The 20830-nt window shown below is 39.5% G+C and overlaps 1 protein-coding gene across 4 annotated transcripts in view; it reads right to left on the bottom strand.

Annotated features, from left to right (window-relative positions):
* LOC114031544 (interactor protein for cytohesin exchange factors 1-like) overlaps nt 1–20830 on the bottom strand; it is a 193332-nt gene that overhangs the window by 154799 nt on the left and 17703 nt on the right. The gene's annotated exons all lie outside the window — the stretch shown is intronic.

Here is a 20830-nt window from a genome sequence, read left to right on the forward strand (position 1 = left end):
TGACAGTGTCAAAGGCAACAGAGGGGTCAAGAGGGTGAAAATTGATGAAAGGTCATTTAAATTTGGCAATTCAAAAATCAGTAGCTTTGGAGAGAGCAGCTGGAGTTGAATGATGAGGTTAGAAGCCAGAATGCAGAGGTTTAGAAGAGAGAAGTGGAGGCACCAATAATAGACAGCTGTCTCAAGGAATTTAGCACACACACACACACAGAGTAGAGATATAGAAAAATAACTTTTAGGGATGATTGGATCAAGTGTGGGTTTCCTGAAGGTCATATGTCAGTGATAGAGAACTGGTCTGAGTATAAAAAGCTACCATATTTATCAACTCTTCAAAACCTCATAGCAACAAAAGGATTAAGCCTGACCTCAAAGCTTAAGTTTGAGATGTCACGGGAAACCACAGTCTGCCAGGATCAACAGCTTCTACAGCGTTTGTAGGTCAGTCCCAGAACTAAGCAGTGCCGTGAGCGCCACCAGCAGTTCTAAAAGGTGAGCAGAACGAGAAAGCCTATGCTAATATAAGCTCTCGGGATCCAGGTGTACATAAAAACTGAGAAGCCAGGAAGCCTGGATTAAACATTGACTTTTCTTTAAAGTGTTGGATCCATTTCGTTAATTGATAACGTTTTAATCTGGTCCTGCCCTTTACTGCCTCCGTGCATTTGCACTTCTTGTTTTCTATGCCTGGAACTGGATTTTCTTCGCCTGAGAATCTGTTGAAATTCTTCCCTTCCTTAAGGGCCCAGCTCAGGAGCCACCTCCTCCAAAAAGCCTTCTGAAATTACCCCAGCTAGACATGAATCATTCAGGCATCTCTTCCAGATCTCACTCTTGCAACGATAACATTCTATGTCATAAGTATTTGTCAACATTTATACAGGATCTTACAGCAGCCAGGTGGTACAGTAGATAGAGCACTGGGTTGGAATCAAGAAGATTTATCTTCATGAGTGCAAATATGGCCTCAGACACTCACTAGCTCTGTGACTCTGGGCAAGTCACTTAACCCTGTTTGTCTCAGTTTCCTTGTCTATAAAATGAGCTGGAGGAAGAAATGGCAAACAGCTCCAGCATCTTTGCCAAGAAAACCCCAAATGGGGTCACAAAGAGTCAGACACGTCTAAAAAATGACTGAACTACAATATAAGATCTTAGATCTAGAGCTGATAGGCACCTCAAAGGCAGGCCATCTAGTTTAACCCCCTCACTCTGCAGACAAGGAAACAGACTGGCAGAGGTTAAGTAACTTTGTGATGGTCATATCTCTAGTAAGCGTGCTATTGTAAGTATCAAAGGTAGGATACAAACCCAAGTCTTTTTGAATCCAGATTCAGTGTTCTTTCTACTGTACCAAGCTGTTTCTTGATGTTTAATTCCTCTCCAGGTCTGTAAGGTGCTTCAGGTTGGTGACTGTGTCATAAAGTAAGATAATGTGAATGAATGAAAAGCATTTATTAAGTACTTACTATGAACCAATCACTGTATCAACTACTAAGGATATAAAAATAAAATTTAAGACTAGTCCTACCTCCCCCCCCTCTTCATTGCCCCCATCCACCTACCCACCACCACTCAGAAAAGTCTCAAAGACATGACCTGGGAAGTCACAGAATGGGCGAGGGAACAATAGAAGAGCCAATAAGCATGTCCTTTCCAGAGACAATGGTACCATTGATTTAATTCTTCTAGCTTAAAAAAATTATTCACCTTCTTTTTAGTCCTTTTTTTTGTTTCCTCCCATGGCACTCCTTGTGGTTAATCACTAGCCATATGTGTGGATGAATATGTTTCAATTCAAGAAACATTTACAAAGTGCCAATTATGTCCAATTCAATTCCACAAACATTTATTAGGTATATATTTTGTGCAAGGTATTGTGTTAGATACTAGGGATACGAAGATACAAAATGACATAGTGCCTGCCTTCAGGAAGCTTTCAATCTAATAAGGTGGCTACAGCATGTTGGAGAATGTGGTAAGACAAAAGGAGAGGTTTAAATAAAGTGCTCTAGGAAAATATGGAAAGAGAGAGATCGTTTTGAGTTAAGGGAAATATCTCTTTTTATCCTCACAACAATCCTATGAGGTAGGTACTATTATTGACCTCGTTTTACAGATGAGAAAACTAAGGCAAACAGAGGTGAAGCGACTTTCCCCAGCTCACATAGTTAATAAGTGGTTGAGGCAGGCTATGAACCCAATTCTTCCCGACTCCAAGTCCAGCATTCTAGTCACTGCCCAGTGGAAGACATGAAGATGAAAAAATATATATTCAATCACCAACCTCAAAGAGCTTAAGGTCTTAAAGACTGATAAAATGGGCACACAAATAACTGTAAAAAAAAAAAAAGGTCAAATGTCATCATTGTAAAGGAGAGGTCAAAGAGAAGTGTGACATTCATTGTCTAGCTGCAATGAACTCTTTACTTGTTTCTTTGATCCCATCTCCTCTGGCTTCTTCCAGCAACTAGCTCCTTAAATTGTCCTTGAACTCTCTACAATTTTCAACCTTTCTTTTTTTTACCCAATGGTGACTTCCTTGCTGCATTTTAACATGCCTGGCTCTCCATTATTCTTTAAAAACCTTTATTTGACTCTGCTAGCCCCTCAAGTTATCAACCTACATCTACGCTCTATTTCATAACCAAACTGCTAGAAAAAACTACCCTTATTGCCTCCCCTTTCTAATCCTCCATTCACTTCTCAACTTCCTCAGGCCAGCTTCCATTCCCACTGCTTGACTGCAATGACTCTCTCTCTCCCTCCAAGATGAGAGATGATCTCTTTATTGCTGAATCCAACTGATTCTCAGTCATCGGGTTTCTTAAGCTCTCTGCAGGAATTGATACTATTGGTAACTCCTTCTGCATAATCTCACCTGCCTAGGCTTTTCAAAACACAGTTCTTTCATAGTTCTCTTTCTATGTTCCCTACCAGTTCTTTTAGATCATCATTCAATTCCATAACAGCCACTAGGTTGGGCAGTGGTTAGAGCACTGGACTTGGAGTTGGGAAGACTTGAACAACTGAACTTATTAACTATGTGACCCAGGGAAAGTCACTTCACCTCTGTTTGCCTCAGTTTTCTCATCTATAAAACAAGGTGAATAATAGTACCTACTTCCCAGGATTATTGTGAGGATAAAAAGAGATTAATATATGTAAAGCACTTTGTAAATTGTAAAGTACTATGTATGTACTTGCTGTTATTATTATCATCCTATTCCCTATATATAAGTGGATCTCGAGACCTTCTCTTCTTCGCTCTCTATACTCTCTTAGTGATCTCTTTGACTCCCAAGAATTCAATTATCATCGCTATAAAAAATGACTCCCAAATTAATATATCTAGTCTTCATCTCCACCCTGAGTTCCACTTCCACATTTCCAATCGCTCACTTGGCATGTCAATGGATGTTCCATTGATGTCTCAACCTTAACATGTCCAAAACAAAACTCATTCTCTTATTCCTCCTTCTAAATACCCTGTTTATGTGGAGGGTACCATAATACTCCCAATCACCCCAAGTTCAGAAACTAGGCACCATCCTTCCCTTTTCACTGTCACTCACTCAACCACCTGCCCCACCCGATCCAATGTAATGCCAAGTTTTGTTGCTTCAACCTCCTTAGCATCAATTATATCATCCACTTCTCTCAATTTACACCACAACTGCCCTAGTCCAGGCCTTCACCTCCTCAGCTTTTGCAATACTGTTGGACTTGCCTTCCTGCATCTAATATATATCCCCTCTACAGACCATTTTCTACATAGATGCCAAATCGTTACTCCTAAATACAGACCTAACTATGTTTCTGTCTGCTCAAAAAGATTCAGTAGCTCTCCATTGCCTCTGGGATAAAATAAAAACTACTCTGTTTGGCATTTAAAGTCTTTTACAAACTGGCTCAGGCTGATTATATATTACTTCCCCTCTGTGTTCCAGCCAAATTGACCTTTTTGCTGTTGCCCATGTATACCACTCCATCTGCCATCTCTTTCTTTAGAGAGGCTCTCATCCATGCCTGGAATGCTCTTCCTCCTCATCTCTTTCTCTTGCAAGTGTCAAATATGTCAAGGGACCTTTTCTCTACTCCCAGAGTTTGGTGTTCTCCTCCCTCCCCCTAAATCCTGGCTTATATTTTATTTTGTATATATCTTGTATTCATTTATCTCTGAACATGACATATTCCCCCCAGTAAAAGATAAGCTCCCTGAGAGTAAAGTCTGACTCACTTTTGTATTTGTGTTCCCAATGCATAGCAGAATGCCTAGCTCATAATAAGCACTTAAAAATTGCTTGAATGTACATGAGCTCCACCTTAAAGGAAGAGAAGGATTTTAATAGACAGAGATGTGAATGGAGTCTGGTATAAGCATGGAGGACAACAAATACAAATACATGGAGGTGGGAGAAGAGAGAATCAGATCAGTGAAGAGAATGTTAATATTTTCTTCATAAAATCACTCTTAAATTGCAAGTATTTTACCTCATCTGGATTGACAAGTGTATAAATGCATTCTTGTTAACCAAAGCAACTTCTTTGAAGAGCAACATAGCATCTCAGAGATACTACAAAGTATAACTCTAAATTGTCATGCACCTTCAAAGATAAGCACCTTCACAAAGTCCACATTTCATTGGAGCTGACCAATGACAAAGTCACCTTGTCAACAAAAGGCCTTGCTGATCCCCTTTGCTCTTCTGGAGCATTGCCCATTCTGCCAAAGTATGTAGAGCAGAGGTGAAAAACATGCCGTAAATTCATTTAGGATAATCCATGTCTAGAGAGGCTCAGGGAACCCAAACCAACAGCTAGAAGAACAGTGAAGGCTAAGATGATTTCAAAAACTAGACAAAAAGAATTCTATCTCTGTTCAGAGTCCTAATCTTCTATCCAACTAAATTAACATACATCTCCCCTTCCTACATTATAAACCTCAGATACTGAATGTATTAAGGGGAGAAAAGAGAAAGGAATTGTTGTATTCACTTTTATTCCAATCAAACTTGCCAACAGATTTTTGAAATACTTTCATTTATCAATTTCTCTTTTTCCTGCTGTTTGCTGTAGATAAGACACAGAACAAGAAATATTTATTTTGGCACAGCCCAAAAGCTCCCCAATCCATAGGATCCATATTGCAAACAGGGAAAAGATGATAGAAACCTAAGAACATAACCTCTTAACACTTGAAACAATGTATTAGGCCATCTCTGCGGAGTCACGAAGTCAATATGAGCTAGAGAAGTCATGGCAAGGGGCCACCAGTTACTCCAAGACGCCAATTATTTAATGTCTCTATAATATTGCTTCCCAGATCTCCTACATGTCTATGGGTCACTGATTTAGGAAATTGTTTTCCACTTTCATGTGCAAATTTGTAAAGGGCAGACTCGCTTTCTGAAATGCTACATTATGAAACGTTTCCTTGGTTCTTATAATAGCAATGGAGGTGATAATATAATGAGCACTAAGAGCCAAAATTAGAAATATTTTCACCTGAGGTAAGCACAGTTGAGTTTGGGGGCAAGAGACAGTCCAACCACAGGTACAGTCATGCTGGAAGAGGCCAGTCTGATACTTACATCCATGCTCCCATCAGGGACGAAACAGAAGGTAGGAGAGAGAGGTGCCATGGCAATGTGATCATGGGAGTGGCAGCTATACTATAATTCCAATGTCCTGAAGATGATGCTGAGAATAAGTATGCCCCATCTGATGCCAATGCCTTGGGTCAAAGCCCCATTCACATCATGGTAATTAAGAATCAGACAATATAAACCAGAACTCCTGATGTTATAAAACTTATTGTCCCACAACACACCATCTTTAAATTGATGACCCAATGATCCCAAGACCAGATAATTCCTTCAAACATACCATGACTTTGGCTGAATCTTCAATTAACCACATTCAAATTGACTTGAATTAAAAAAAAAACCTCAATGAAGCTCTCTCTTTGGTCCAGAGGAGTATAACTAGTACAGCAAGTTTTGATTCTCATCTCTGACTTTTATAAGCTATGTTACCATAGACATGAGACAACCTCTCTGCAGTCTCATTTTCTTCATCTGTAAAATGGAAATAATTATATCTGTATCACCTACCTCACAGAGCTGTTGTGAGGATAAAATGTGATGATGCAGATGATTTGTAAGCCTTAATATTTACATGTGTATAGTATTCCAAAAGTATTAGTGCATTTTAAGCTATCAAAGAAACTGCACTAAAACTTTTGGGACATTGTATGTATCTGTGCATGTTATCTATTATTATTGAGGAAGGCATTCTCTTTCATGTAATTTTAAACATCCCCAGCATCACGAGTAGAATACAGGGCCTGATAAAGGCTGTTACCTGTTACCAGATAACCCATACCAAGTATAGGAATAAAAAGACAGACCTTAAAAATTATTCTGCTGCTTTGCACACATAATAATTTCTTCTTCAAGATTCTAAAGTTGTCAGGGTTGTGGTTTTTGTTGGTTTTGTTGGTTTACATGGTTTTGTTGTTGTTTTTTAAACAAGAATCACTGCATTTTCCAAATGATGCCAGTAGAAAAGTAAGACAGAAGGTAATTGCCTAAGTGTGCAACAAAACCAAAAATGGTTCTGGGCATGACTTCATATTGATAGTATCCAAAAAGCTTTATCAAGCTAATGATCAGAGAAGGTAGCTTTGGGACCAAATCTTCAGAACTTTCATCTGGTCATCTGTGATCAGGTATACTTTTGCCTCATTGTAGAAGATGACAGTTGTGGGTACCTATATAAAACTGCTGACCTAGTTCAAAGGTCATGATCAAGACAAGTTACAAGAAACCATTATAAAGTATTCACAAAGCTGAGTGCCAAGAGAATCAAAAGTCAAAGAAAGGAAATAATTCTAGACCCTAGACAAGATGAGCGGGTATTAGTTTAGGAGAGAAAATGTTCAGGGGGGATAAAAACAGAGTAAGAATCATTTTGAAGACATAAGAACTCCCTACTACATTAATAACAGCCTTATTCAGTAAATATCTCCCAAAGTCTATCTCAAGTCATCCACTGCCAAAAAGGAAAATAATCAGGTCATTTTACATGGATTTTCCACTCACTGATTGCCAGTGTTGGTACTATAGCAGCCTTGTGTTGAGAAAGAACAAACACCAACAAAGGGACGGGAAAACGAGTAATGAAAAGAATTGTGTCCTGATATCACGTGAGCTCAAAACTATTGTCAGTGATTGTGTTTTCCACTCCGAAAACTCAACAAAACTCCTGCCCTAGATATGATCCCCGATTGGGCGCAGTTCCTGATTAGCCCTAATTCAGATGGAATTTGTTTGTATGATTTTAGTAAAGCATACCTCTGCTACAGGGAACAGGAACCATGTGCTCTTAAAAGGAATAAAAGAAAGGCCTGAGCAATAAATGTGTGGATTTAGAAAGAAATTCAATATTATCCCATTTGATCACTTCCTTATCTAAGATAATCCTTCCTGATACCTTCAGAGTACTACCAAAACAACCAAAGTCCATTCAAAATCTAACTTAAAAAAAAAAAAGATAGAGCAAATTCCCCAAACACCCCTCTTCTTAACAAGAACCAAACAGGACTTCTGAAACAAAAGATTTGTCTCTTTCAACTCAGCTGTTCCAACTAACACTTCACAGTTTTAGTGTGCAAAGCCCCGTTAAAAAAAAAAATGCTTTTCTCTAGTACTACAGATAGGTGGATTTTTTAAAAGTTGTGTTTTTGAGCCTCTCACAAACCTGTTTTTGTTGTTGTTCAGTCATTTCAGTCATGCCTGACTTTTCATGACCCCATTTGGGGTTTTCTTGGCAAAGATATTGTCCAGCTCATTTTACAGATGAGGAAACTGAGGTGAACAAGGCTAAGTGACTTGCCCAGGGTCTCACAAACTAGTGTTGTCTTATAAACCTTGATTACAAGGAGCAGAGATGACCTTGAATTTTCAGAGTTCCCTTTGGTCTAGTTGCATAGCAAAGTATTTCCCACACATTAAGAACTGGTAGTTTAAAAACAAACAAATAAGTTGCAACCTTTTTAGCACTGTAAAGTATGTTTTGTTTTTATAAATAATGATAGCCAAATGGACAAAATATAGTTAACCACATAGCCAAAATCAAAATGAAGGTAGCTTCCTCAACTCTCCCCCTTTAAAGCTGCCTTTTGTGTCTTTCCCTCATTAGAATGTAAGCTCCTTGTGGCAGTGACTGTCATTCTGTTTGCTTGTGTTTATGTACCTAGTGGTTAGCAGTGTCTGGCACAAAGTAAATACTTAATAACTGCTTATTTCCTTACTCCAAATTCCTAACCTGGAACACATAGGAAGAATGCAATTGAGGTACAGGAGATAGGACTTGACTATAACATTGACAAATACACCCCCTCCCTCCGTCTCCCTCTCTCACCTGAAACAATGGTAGTTATATATAGTATTCCTTCTTTACTGCATCTTTGAGAAAAAATATATCATTACCACGAGCTTCTATAAAATGTCCAAGTCTTAGAAATTCGGTTTTTTTTCCTGATTTTTGTTGTTGCTGTTGTTGTTTTAACTGTAGTTGCACATATTAGATTTATTTTGTATGGGTGGATTTTTTCTTAATTCAATCACCTTTATTTTACTAAACATTCCTTGTTTCACTGAAATGGGTGTTTTGTTGTTGGTTTTGTTTTTGGGTTTTTTTTGCTTTTTGGTGAGGCAATCAGGGTTAAGTGACCTGCCCAGGGTCACACAGCTAGTAAGTGTCAAGTGTCTGAGGCCACATTTGAACTCAAGTCGTCCTGACTCCAAGGCCAGAGCTCTAACCACTGTATCACCTAGCTGCCCCATGGATAGATTTCTTTGAAAAACATTTGTACTCAACAAAATCCTTAAGAGAATGAAAAAATTTTCCCTATCGTTCTCTCGTAACTATGTTAAGTTGGAGAATGAAATGTCTTGCAAAGATTCTGCATTGAAATCACTCATTTTGTTCAGTAAATTTCAGTTGTGTCTGACTTTTTGTGACCCCATTTGGGATTTGCTTAGCAAAGATCCTGGAATCATTTGCCGTTTCCATCTCCAGTTACTTTTACAGATGAGGAAACTAAGGCAAACAGGGTTAAATGATCACACAGCTAGTGAGAATGTGAGGTCAGATTTGAACTCAGGAAGATGAGTCTTCCTGACTCCAGGCTCAGCACTCTATCCACTGTGCCATCTTGCTGGCTCCGAATAATAAGTTTATCCATGATTTCTAATTTCCTAGGAGATGCTATAGGTATGTAGTCAGAACAAATACTCCTGTGCAATGAAATCAGATCTCTGATCCAGAAAACAACATTTATTGCTTGTAGTAAATAGGATATAATCAGAAAGAGAGAGAGAGAAGGAACTACAGAGAAGAAGGCTTGAATTACAAAGGATGAGTAAGGAAAATAGTCCTTTATCTAATCGAAGACCAGAAGTTTAGGTTCTTGGGCTGGGTCCACTGTTGCACAGGGCTCCATGAAAATGTCTTGTAATCACGACAGCTAGGTGGTACAGTGGGTAAGAGCTTTAGATCTGAAAATCTGAATTCAAATCCTGCTTCAGATATTAACTAGCTGTACAGAACACTGGGCAAAGTCATTTAAACCTTAGCTTCAGTTTCCTCATCTGTAAAATAGGCATAATAATAGCACCTACCTCAAAGGATTGTTCTGAGGCTCAAATGAGGTAACATATATACAGTGCTTTACAAATCTTAAAGTGCTTTAGAAATGTTGGCTATTATTAGGAGTGGTATTCAGAAAGCAATTCTCAACTAACCCTAAGGCACCTGTCCTGGGAAATGCACAATTAAGAAGTAGAAAGGGTGAGAGATATTGCTATTATTGCTGCAGACTTACCCTGTGAAACCCCTACTGTATGAAAGACCAAAGGCTCTCTCAGCTCAGGCCCTGAGAGTGAAACAAACTTAATCTCTAGGTGATTTGGAAAAAAAAAAAAGAATCTGGGTTGGCATAGGGTAAGGAAGAGAGATAATCTATCTGTTTAGTTGATCAAAACTCATTCCTAATGAGGCTAAGGACATCTGTTCATTTCCCACATGGATGACTTAGTTCTGAACTTTTCCCAGCTAGAGACTACACTCACCCTATTCAGCTCAGTTGTAAATTCAAGTCATTGGTCATAAAGGAGACCCAGAAAACCAAGAAAGATAGAGTAGCTGGAGGTGCCCAATCCATCACCACCACTACGATAACAGACTAATGAATATGCCTTTTTGATGTTTAGCAAATAGCATCTATTACCTTTGTTTGACAATGGGCAAAACCTCATCATATGGGCAGGGTCTATAATATTAAAAAAAAAAGGTTAAGTTTAAAAAATAACAAGAGCTAACAAGAAAGATTTTATAATCTCCATCCTTAAATAAGGGTAGTTAATTTAGTCACTCATCTGCCAACATTTAAGAAACTGGGCCAGATGAGCTTCATAATTTATGATTTGGCCATTCTAAAGTCTTGAAGGAAAGCAGGGATTCTTAAAATCCCATTAAGGTCTGAACTCAGGTTAATACAATTAAATCTGAGATGACACCTCTCCATCCCAATTTGCTTGGCCCCTTCCTCTTATAATATCTTTTTAAATAGGATTACTCACTTAGAAACTGAGTTGATTTTCCATTATCTAACTAAGGATAGGAAAGAGCTGCTTTGTTTTGACTATACTTCTATTATTAGTGAGAGCTTCTGGGGGTGGGGGGTGAGGAGGTGTCATTGGAGAGCAGTGAAAGAGATGAAAATAAACAGAAGAAAAAACAAAAAGAGTATTAATGACTTTCAAAAAGCCATAGAGGAAAGCAGAAGGAAGTTCAGATGGCGAAACAAATAAACAGGTGAGATTAATTACTACAGCTTAAATTTAATAGATATACTTTATAAAACAAACCGTCTAACAAAAGCTCACCGTTTCAGACATAATCCTTTTTTCTTTGTTCTTCATATGTTTCAGTGGCCAAATTTATTGATATCTGTTGAATTCCTGATAAAAAGCTATAGCACCTATGACACAGATAATACAAAACCACCAAAAAATAAATACAAGACTTTAATCCCAAGTTTAACTCTAAGTATCTTTTTTAGGTATCATTAGGCATTATTTTTCCCTCTCAATAGAAGCTAACTTTCCTCTCGAATTGTCTTGGTTAGTTAATATTAAAATGTGTTTGCACTAACTGAACATATAACCAAAGCCAACCCTCCATAAAACTGTGAGATAGAAGGCATTTATGCTCTTTATCCTTCTTCATCTCCATTATCAGCTTCTCTTTCCTTCTGGGATACATTCTCCTGCTGTACCTCCATGCTGTTCTCTTGATGCCCTGGTCTCCCTACGCAGGCCCGCTTCCCTGTCGTCTGTATAGACTTTTGCTTTCAGCACCTGATTAGTCTTCAGTCAGCTGTGTCATCTGAAAGAATCTGACTGACTAGTTCTTAGTGAGATCCTAGGGTATGTAACCACAAGGATATTTGAATTTGTGGAAGGGAAAGTATCTTTAACCCAAAGCAACAGCACACGAAAGGCAAACTTTCAAGCTTCAGCAAATCTCAAAGGAGATATTTGCAGAATGGTCAACCCTCAAATGACCACAGTTTCCTAAGAGCCCAAATACATACCCAAAACTCAGGACAGGATGCTGGAAGATGCTGGAAGGCCCAGAAAGATACTGAGTAGCAAAAGAAAAAGTCATTCTGGGACAAAGTCCTAGACTGACAGTTGTATATCTTTTTGGCACCTCATAAGGACCCTGTTTCCAATGCTTAGGGACCCATTCTCAGTATAATGCTTTTATAATGAATAAAGTAAAATATATAGGATGACAAAAGAAACCAATTATATTGAAACATATTGTTTTTAATCAGTTAATCATGTCTGATTCTTCATGACGTCATTTGGGGTTTTTCTTGAACTCAGGTCCGCCTGACTCCAGGACTGGCTCTCTATCCAATCAAAATATGGAAAAACAAAATGAAACCAAATTTATAGTCCCTAGTCTAAGAACCCTCAATAGAGTGAATTTTCTGCATATAGATAATTAAGAATTGAAAAATACACTTATCCCAATCTCACTTTCCTCCTCCCTAAAATGAGAGTATAGGATCAGCTTGCTTCTAAGATCCCTTTCAGCTCTCGTGTTCCATTCCTCTCTGCTATTAGTTATGGGGAACTTGGTCGGATGGCAGCTGGAGTTTTAAAATCCCCATTTCTGATTATGTCAAAATATAATTGTACAAATATTCCTTACCTCACTACCAGTGTAGGAATGTTGGGAAGTTCTACTTAACCTGGTGAATTTCTTCCCTTTTCCTCTGAGCATCACTATTGTCCAAGCTACACCTCTACACGTTACGCTATAGACTCCATGGGTCAAAATGCCACTCCAAAAAGTGTCCTTTGCTGCCCTCAGATGGAAATTATTTTCTTTCTTATCTAATTTCATAAGACTTTTTAGACTGTTTAACACTTCTTTTAAATTGTACTTAGGTAACACAGCAGATAGAGGGTTGGATGTGGAGTCAAAACCTGGATTCAAACCCAGCCTCAGACACTTATTTGCTGTGTTACCCTGAGCAAATCATTTAACCCTGTCTGCCTCAGTTTTCTTACCCGTAAAATGGGGGTAAAAATAGCACCTACCTGGCAAAGTTGCTATGAGGATCAAATTAAATATTTGTAAAGTACTTTGCAAACCTTAAAGTGCTTTATAAGTGATAACTACTATTAAGTTATATTTATTTATATATCTAATTACCATACAAGTTCCTTGAGAGTAGGGGCTATGTCTTGCTTTTTTATTCCAATTCCTACTTTCTCTTCTTGGGGCAGCTAGGTGGCACAGCAAATAGAGTGCTGGACCTAGTGTCAGGAAGCTTCATCTTCATAAGTTCAAATCTGGCCTCTGACAATTACTAGCTGCGTGACCCTGGGCAATCACTCAACTCTGTTTGCCTCAGTTTCCTCATTTGTAAAACGAGCTGAAGAAGGCAATGGCAAACCACTCCAGGACCTTTCCCAAGAAAACCTCAAATGGGGTCACAAAGAGTTGGACATGACTGAAAAATGACTGAACAACAAATTGTCTCCCCTACTTAGGCAATCAGATAAAATAAATATTTGTGAAATGGATTAATTAATTGGGTCACCTTCTCCTCAAGGAGCAGAGCAATAAAGGCAAAAACCTGATGATATAATTTTCCACTTGCTCCACTGCTAGAAATACTATAAATTGGAATGTCAGCATTCCCTACTGTACTATTGCTCAAACCTAGAGACATTTCACTTAGCTTGGTGGGATGGCAGCTGGGGTTTAGAAATCTTTTCATTATGCATAAATGTTCATTGCAAATATCCCTCCACTTCTGGATTGCTGCTGAGACCTGGAGAATTTCCACTTAGCTTGGCAAATTTCTTCCCTTGTCCTGAACCCATTACAAGAATACCTTGGAGATATTGAGTTCAGTCAGAGACCACAGCAATAAAACAAATATCATAATAAAGTGAGTTACACAAATTTTTTGGTTTCCCAGGGTATATAAAAGTTATGTTTACACTATTTTGTATTATATTAAGTATGCAACGGTATTATGTCTTTTAAAACTATATATACCTTAATTTTTTGCTTAAAAAATTCTACCATCAGCAAGTCATAATCTTTGCTGGTAGAGGGTCTTGCCTCAATGTTGATGGCTGCTAACTGATAAGAGCAGGGGTTGCTGAAGGTTGGAGGTGCTATGGCAATTTCTTAAAACAAGACAATGATGAAGTTTGCCCCATCGATTGAGTCTTCCTCTCACTTGAACACTTAGAGGCCATTGTAGCGTTGTTAGTTGTCCTAATCTCAATATTATTGTGTGGAGCAGCTAGAACACATACAGCATTTATCAATTAAGTTCACTGTCTTACATGGGACTCCAAAACAATTACAATAGTAACATCAAAGATCACTGATCTCAGATGACTGTAACAGATATAATAATGAAAAGTTTGAAATATTTTGAGAATTACCAAAATGTGACACAGAGAAATGATATGAGCACATGCTGTTGGAAAAATGGTGCCAATAGACTTGTTCAATGTAGGATTACTACAAATCTGTAATTTGTTTTAAAAAAAAAGCACAATATCTGTAAAGTGCAATAAAACAAGGTATGCCTGTGCTACTGCTTGAGTTATCCCTGTAATAGGTCATTGGTTAGAAGTGACCTTAGAAGCCAGCTAGTCTAAACTATTCTTGAAGTTAGAATCTACAACATCTCAGTTGCTTAAAACTCTTAAGTGAGTTGAATTCCTTTACTAAACTACTAAATTTACCAAGCTATGGGCAACTTCCCCAAATTTTTGCAACGGTACAAAAGGAAGAGATGTGTACAGTAAACATTTCTGCGTAAGAAGATGTCCTAACCTGCTGCCCCAGGGCCTGGTTACTTCCCTCCTAGCTTTTACTATTGCTACTCCAACCTCCAACTGGACTTCTAGAGACCATGTCCAGAAAGAAGTCAGTCACTCAGATCTGAACTCCCTAGGGCCATTTTTCTTCATCCCCATCATCTCTGGCTCTGCTGCCAAACGGTTCCCTACCCTTTCACTTCTTTCTCTGGGAAATATAATCAACTCAAAACTGCCTTTGTTTCAGGAAAAATTGGGTCAATCCACTGCCCAGTTGTTTCACTCACTATCCCAGTGATTTCCCAGACCAAAAAACCCTTCCCTGGTTACCACTCTTCTATGTCTAGTCTCCACAAAATAGAATATAAATTCCTCCATGGCATGGACCATCTCACACGCCTGGAGCAGAGTAAGTGTTTGATAAATGTTATCTCACATACTTAATGAAAATTTTCCAAAAAGGAAAAGATTTCTAGACCCCAGCTATCATCCCACCTATCCAAAGCAATTTTTAACCCTTCAACACTACAGCAAACAAAATAATTTGAGCACCTTCTGGATTCTAAGTGGGACACTTAGGACAACTGAGACAGAACCTGGAAAGGCCAAGGTAATGCAGGAAAGGGGAAGAGCTAAGTGGGAGGAGTCTTACCAATCCAGTGGACCATCCCAGCTTCTCTGGTAGCTAAATTGGGAGCAGAGAGGAAAGGTAGTTGTTTTTAATCATAATGACTGAGTGAGCCGGGATGGAAAACATGATTTCGTCACGTCATCAGGGCCCAGACAAGGAGAAATGCCTGTACAAGGTGCTACTGACAAGTCATATTAAGTAATGAGGGAGGTTGAATACAGGAGAGGAGAGAGGGGAGAAAGTAAGGCTCAAGAGGACTCAAGTTCCGCCCATATCACTATCTCTAATCTAATTTTCCTTTGGCTTCCCAAATGATCACCCACAAGCCAAACTGCACTTGCCGAGCAACTAAAACTCTTTGGTATTTGGTAGCATTTAAGGGTGAATTTATAATCACAGTATGTTAGAGATGGAAGAAACTTCAGTTAATCCATCAATCAACCATTTATCAAGTGCCTACTATGTTCTGGGACCTAAAGATGAAAAGACAAAAACAAAAGCAGTCCTGCGCTGCTTGTAAGAAGCTTACATTCTAAATGGGAGACAACATACACCCATATAGTGTATAAATAAAACATGTACAGAGAATGATGCAAAGTAACCTTGAGGGGCGCCCAGGAGCAATCTTAAGGACTCCAAAAGGGCAAAACACTAAGGAGGAAGAATATTCCACTCACAGGGGACAGCCAGTGCAATGATCTAGAGATGAGAAATTGAATACTCATCAGAAACACCAAGAACGCCAGTTTGACTGAATTATATGGTATGTAGAAGGAAGTGAGTGACAATACAATAACAAGCGAGTTGGGGCCAGGCTCTGAAGAGCTTTAAATGCCAGACAAAGGGGTTTAAATGTGATCCAAGAAGCAACAGGGAACCATTGTCGGTTATTGAATGGGGGAGGGGAGGAGGAAAGGTGACGTGATCAGGTCTGAACTACAGGAAAATCCCTTGGGTGACTGTTTAGAAGATGGATTAGAGTAGGGAGTACCCTGAGGCAAAGGGACCATTTAGGAGACTAATTAGAAAAATACTGCAGCAGGTTTACTGAGAAGTAATAAAGGTCTGAACTAGAATGGTGACTGTGTGAATGAATAGGATATGTATGAGAAATATTGCCCAGACCCCTCATTTTATAAATAAAGAAACCAAGACCCAGTAAGATCAAATGACTCATCCAAGGCCATGAGTAGGTTTTAGTTTGTCTGTCTGTCTGTTTTTCCTATCTCCCCTACCTATTTCTTTTGTTTGATTGTAGAAAGACTTGTGTGGTCTTTTTCGTTTCTAAGTTTGTTATATTTTAACTAGATATCATGGAAGAAGTAGAGAAGAAGCAGTGTTTCCCAGTGGGTAGAGACCTAGCTGTAGAGTTACAAAGACTTGGGTCTGGCCTCTGACACAAGCTGGCTCTGTTCCCTGGACTAGCCACTTAACATACCGGTGTTCAATGCAACTCTTTTAAGACCAAGCTGCAGAGAAAACGAGGACCTTTATTGGCAGAAGTTTCCTCACTCATAAGTTCTCTCAACCAAGGAAATCAGAGGTCTACTCCCTATCCCTAGGGGAAAGGACCATTGCTACATACAAAAGATAGAGGCATTCAGGTTTGATCCAAATCTAAGCCTTTATTTCAGTCGCTGGAAAGCCTTCCAGTAGGTAAGAACTGAAGGGTCCGTTCATTCACTAATTCATTCATTCTTTCATTCATTCAATAGGACTCATTGAGGACCTAAATCATAGATAGTACAGAAATGTACCACCTGCCCTTGAGAAGTTCGCTGTTTAACTGAGGAAACAAAACATGCACACACAAAACAGTTAAATCACAATACCATGAAGTATTTGATTAAACAGGGACAGCTAGGTGGCACAATGCAGTCAGGAAAACTCATCTTCCTGAACCTCAGACACTAACTGTGTGACTCTGGTCAAGTCACTTAACCCTGTTTGCCTCAGTTTCCTCATCTGTAAAATGAGTTGGAGAAGGAAATGGCAAACCACTCCAGTATCTTTACCAAGAAAACCCCATACAGGGTCACAAAAAGTCAGACACAACTGAACAACATTTGATTCTATGTCAAAATGGATGAGCCAGATCTTAAGTGTTTCAGGAGTTCAAGGAAAGGGGAGACAGTTGATGACTGGAATGCTCAGGAAAGGCCTCATGAAGGAAGTGGGATCTAAGTTGTAGTGTGATAATTAGGATATGCAAGGGTAGAGAGGATAGGAAGAGGATTCTATGGTAGTAAGAACAATGCAAACAAAGGCATGAAGTTGAAGGGGCAGGAAGTGCTCTGGAGCCAGGCCAATGCTGAGCTTTAGGGTTATTAATAATAACTGAAATTTGCATAGCATTATAAAGTTTGCAAAGGACCACATTGAATAGTTTATCCTAATTTAATCCATAGGACACCCCAACAAAAGGGACTGCTGTCCCCACTTCATAGAGGAGAAAGCTGAGGCTCAGGACAATTGAGTGACTTTCAAATCTCTAGGGACATAAAGACAAAAATAAAATCTTCCCTGTCCTCCAAGAATTTATATTCTATTGAATTTCATAATGCCTGAATGTTGGTGCTTCTTTAGCTCTGATTTAAACTTTTGAATCTCACAACGACCCTGTAAGGTGGGTACTACAGTTGTTGTATTATCACAATTTTACAGCTTGAGGCTCAGGGAGATTAGAAGTGTCTTTCCTATGGTCATTTAAGGAGTTTGAGAAGCAAGACTGAAACCCAAGTCTTCCTGAGTGCTATACTGCCTTCTTTTATTAGGTGAAGGTCATAGACTCATAGAATGAATGAAGGAATGAACAAAGGAATGAATGAATGAATGAATGGGTGAATGAACAAGTCATTCATATCTCCAACTATGAATTAGACATCTCAAACTCAACATGACCAAAACTCAACTCATTATCTTCCCTCCCACCCCAGCTCTGCCTCTTCCTAACTTCCCTATTAAGTCAAAGAGCTCTACCTCTCTTGGACTCAACCAGGCTCAACCCTAGGTATCATCCTCTGTCTCACCCACTATATCCATTTGGTTGCTCAAGTCCTGTTGATTTTGCCTTCACAACAACTCTCAAATATGCCCACTTCTCTTCTCTGACACTACCTCTGACACTCTGGGGCAGGGCCTCATCACCTCACATCTAGACTATTCAAAGAACCTGCTGGTTGATCTCCCTACCTCAAGTCTCTCCACACTCCATTCTATCCTCTGCTCAGCTGTCAAATAGATCTTCCTGGGGCAGCTAGGTGGCACAGTGGATAGAGCTCCAGCATTGGAGTCAGGAGGAGCTGAGTTCAAATCTGATCCTCAGACACTTGACACTTACTAGCTGTGTGACCTTGGGCAAGTCAATTGCCTCACCAAAATGTCATGGGATTCGTTTGGGAATGGTGCTCTGCCAGGTTAGGGTTCCTCCCTGTGGGGAGTTGAGAATCACAGTCTGTTGCGTGAAAGCAAGGAAGTCTTATCTGACCTCTCCTTTGTGGACACGCAGCAATCATGACTGGCTCGGCCCTCCTCTGACTGGTTCAGTGCCTCCTTGCATGCCCCGGACACACCCTGGACCTGAGGCTTTCATGCGGAGTGGGATAGCTAGGACTGGCAGTAGGGCTCTGATCACGCGATCCCAAGGTGCCTTGAGGGCTATAAAGGTCACACCCAGCTTACAATAAACAGGAGCTTCTGCCATCTTGCTGTCTCCCGCCTCATCCATGCATCTCCGGGTTACTGAGCATTGAGCTGGTCTCATGCTCACCACTGCAGCGGCTGCGACACCAAAAAACAAAAAAAAAAAAAAAAAAAAGATCTTCCTAAAATGCATGGCTGGCCATATCACACTTGCACACACACATGCGCATCTACACACATATATTATTAAATAAAGCACTCAGTGGGTTCCCTATCACCTCAGTCACAAAACCCTTTGTTTGACATTCAAAGCTCTTCACAACCTGGCCCCCTCCCATCTTTCCAGTCTTCTATACTTTATGCCCAACCCCTAAATGTATTCTATAATCCAGTGACACTGGTCTCCTTACAGTTCCTCAAACAAGACACTCCATCTCCCCACTCCAGGGAAGCCATGAGATGGAAATGATAAAGGAAAGCATCCCAGGCATGGGGCATAACCATTAAAAATGCAAGGGGTTAGGAGGAGTGTCATGCGTGAGGAATAGCAAGGAGGCCAGAGTAACAGGATCTTAAGAGTATGTTGGGAGTTAGGTATAAGAAGACTGGAAAGGTAGATATCTGGCCTCAGACTCTTATTCGCTGTGGGAGCCTGAGCAAGTCATTTCATCCTGTTTGCCTCAGTTTCCTCTTCTGTAAAGTGAGCTGGAGAAGGAAATGGCAATCGACTCCAGGATCTTTGCCAAGAAAACCCCAAATGGAACCATGAAGAATCAGACATGACTGAAACAACTGAACAACAATTAGTAGGAACAAATGTAGTTGTATGCAGACGGAGAGCGATATCTTGGGCTTCCATTGGCAGACAGTGGGGTAAAGTTAAAGCATTTTTCAATTTCCTCAAGTTTAACCTCCCAAAGGAGAAGAAAAAATAAATGGAAGCTATCCAAGAGCTCCCTCCCAACATCCCACTTGCCTCTTACACTTCTCTTTTTTTGCTTTCCAATTCTTTTCAAATTTCAAAAATAATCAGTGTCTTCATTCAGACATATGGGTCACTTCTCATCCCCATTCCTACCCCCACTGAAATTATCTGATTGCTTTCCTTGGCCCTAGGAATGCCTTTGAAGATAAGGATGAGCTTTTCCTCAATTCTCCAGGTAAATGTGTGGCTATCTAGTATAAAACTTCTCATCATCAATTCATCGAAGGGGGTTGAGTCTCACAGACCCTCACATTTGGTCAACAAGAAAAAAGGGGGTGCTGAGGAGGAGGCAAGGGTGTGAGATAATTCAGCGATGAACACAGAAAAGACCTGAGACCTTTTCTACCTTTCCTAACACAAAATCTTGCTTTTAAATTGCTTCAATTAGTAAAATACTAGTAAGCATGTTGAACCAAGTTCGGTGTAGGGGAATGAACACTAAAAATCAGAAGAACTGACTGTCCCAGTAACTTGGCTGTGGGTGGCCAAAAGCAAGTCATTTAAATCTCTTTTGACCTCTAATATCCTCAGGCATCCCTTGAGGAAGTTACATTAGGCCAGGGATTCTAAACCTAGGAGTTCTTTTCCTAGAAGATAGATTTCAAGAAGTCTATGAACTTGGAAGAGAAAAAAAAATTTTCATTTTTATTTTCACTAATCTCTAACTAAAATTTAGCACTTCTTTCAGTTACAAATGTAGATAAAAACACTGTGCAGAGAAGGGGTCTATAGTCTTCACCAGACTGCAAAAAGGGTTTGTCACACACACACACACACACACACACACACGTTAAGTCACAAAAGGTGTCCTTTCATTTCACACAATAGTAACTTTTATGGATATATTTTTTTTAAAAAACACAAGATTAAGAATTATAAAAAGACTAATAAAATGTTAGAATTACCTACGATACCATCTAGTCCTCATTTGGGCAGGTAGATGGTACGGGGGATAGAGCACCAGGCCTGACGTCAAGAAGACTTGAATTAGTTAGATGATCTCCAAGGTCTATACTACTTCTGAAATGTCATGATTCTGTTGCAGAGATCCCTGAGCTCTTTTGGCTCTCAATCCCCTAAAGCAGGGCCTCAGAAGGCCATTGTAAGATATTTATTTTGGTGTGGAAAGCTCCAGCT

Source organism: Vombatus ursinus, unplaced genomic scaffold, assembly GCF_900497805.2.
Source record: "Vombatus ursinus unplaced genomic scaffold, bare-nosed wombat genome assembly UNPS02015175.1, whole genome shotgun sequence".
Lineage (NCBI taxonomy): Eukaryota > Metazoa > Chordata > Mammalia > Diprotodontia > Vombatidae > Vombatus > Vombatus ursinus.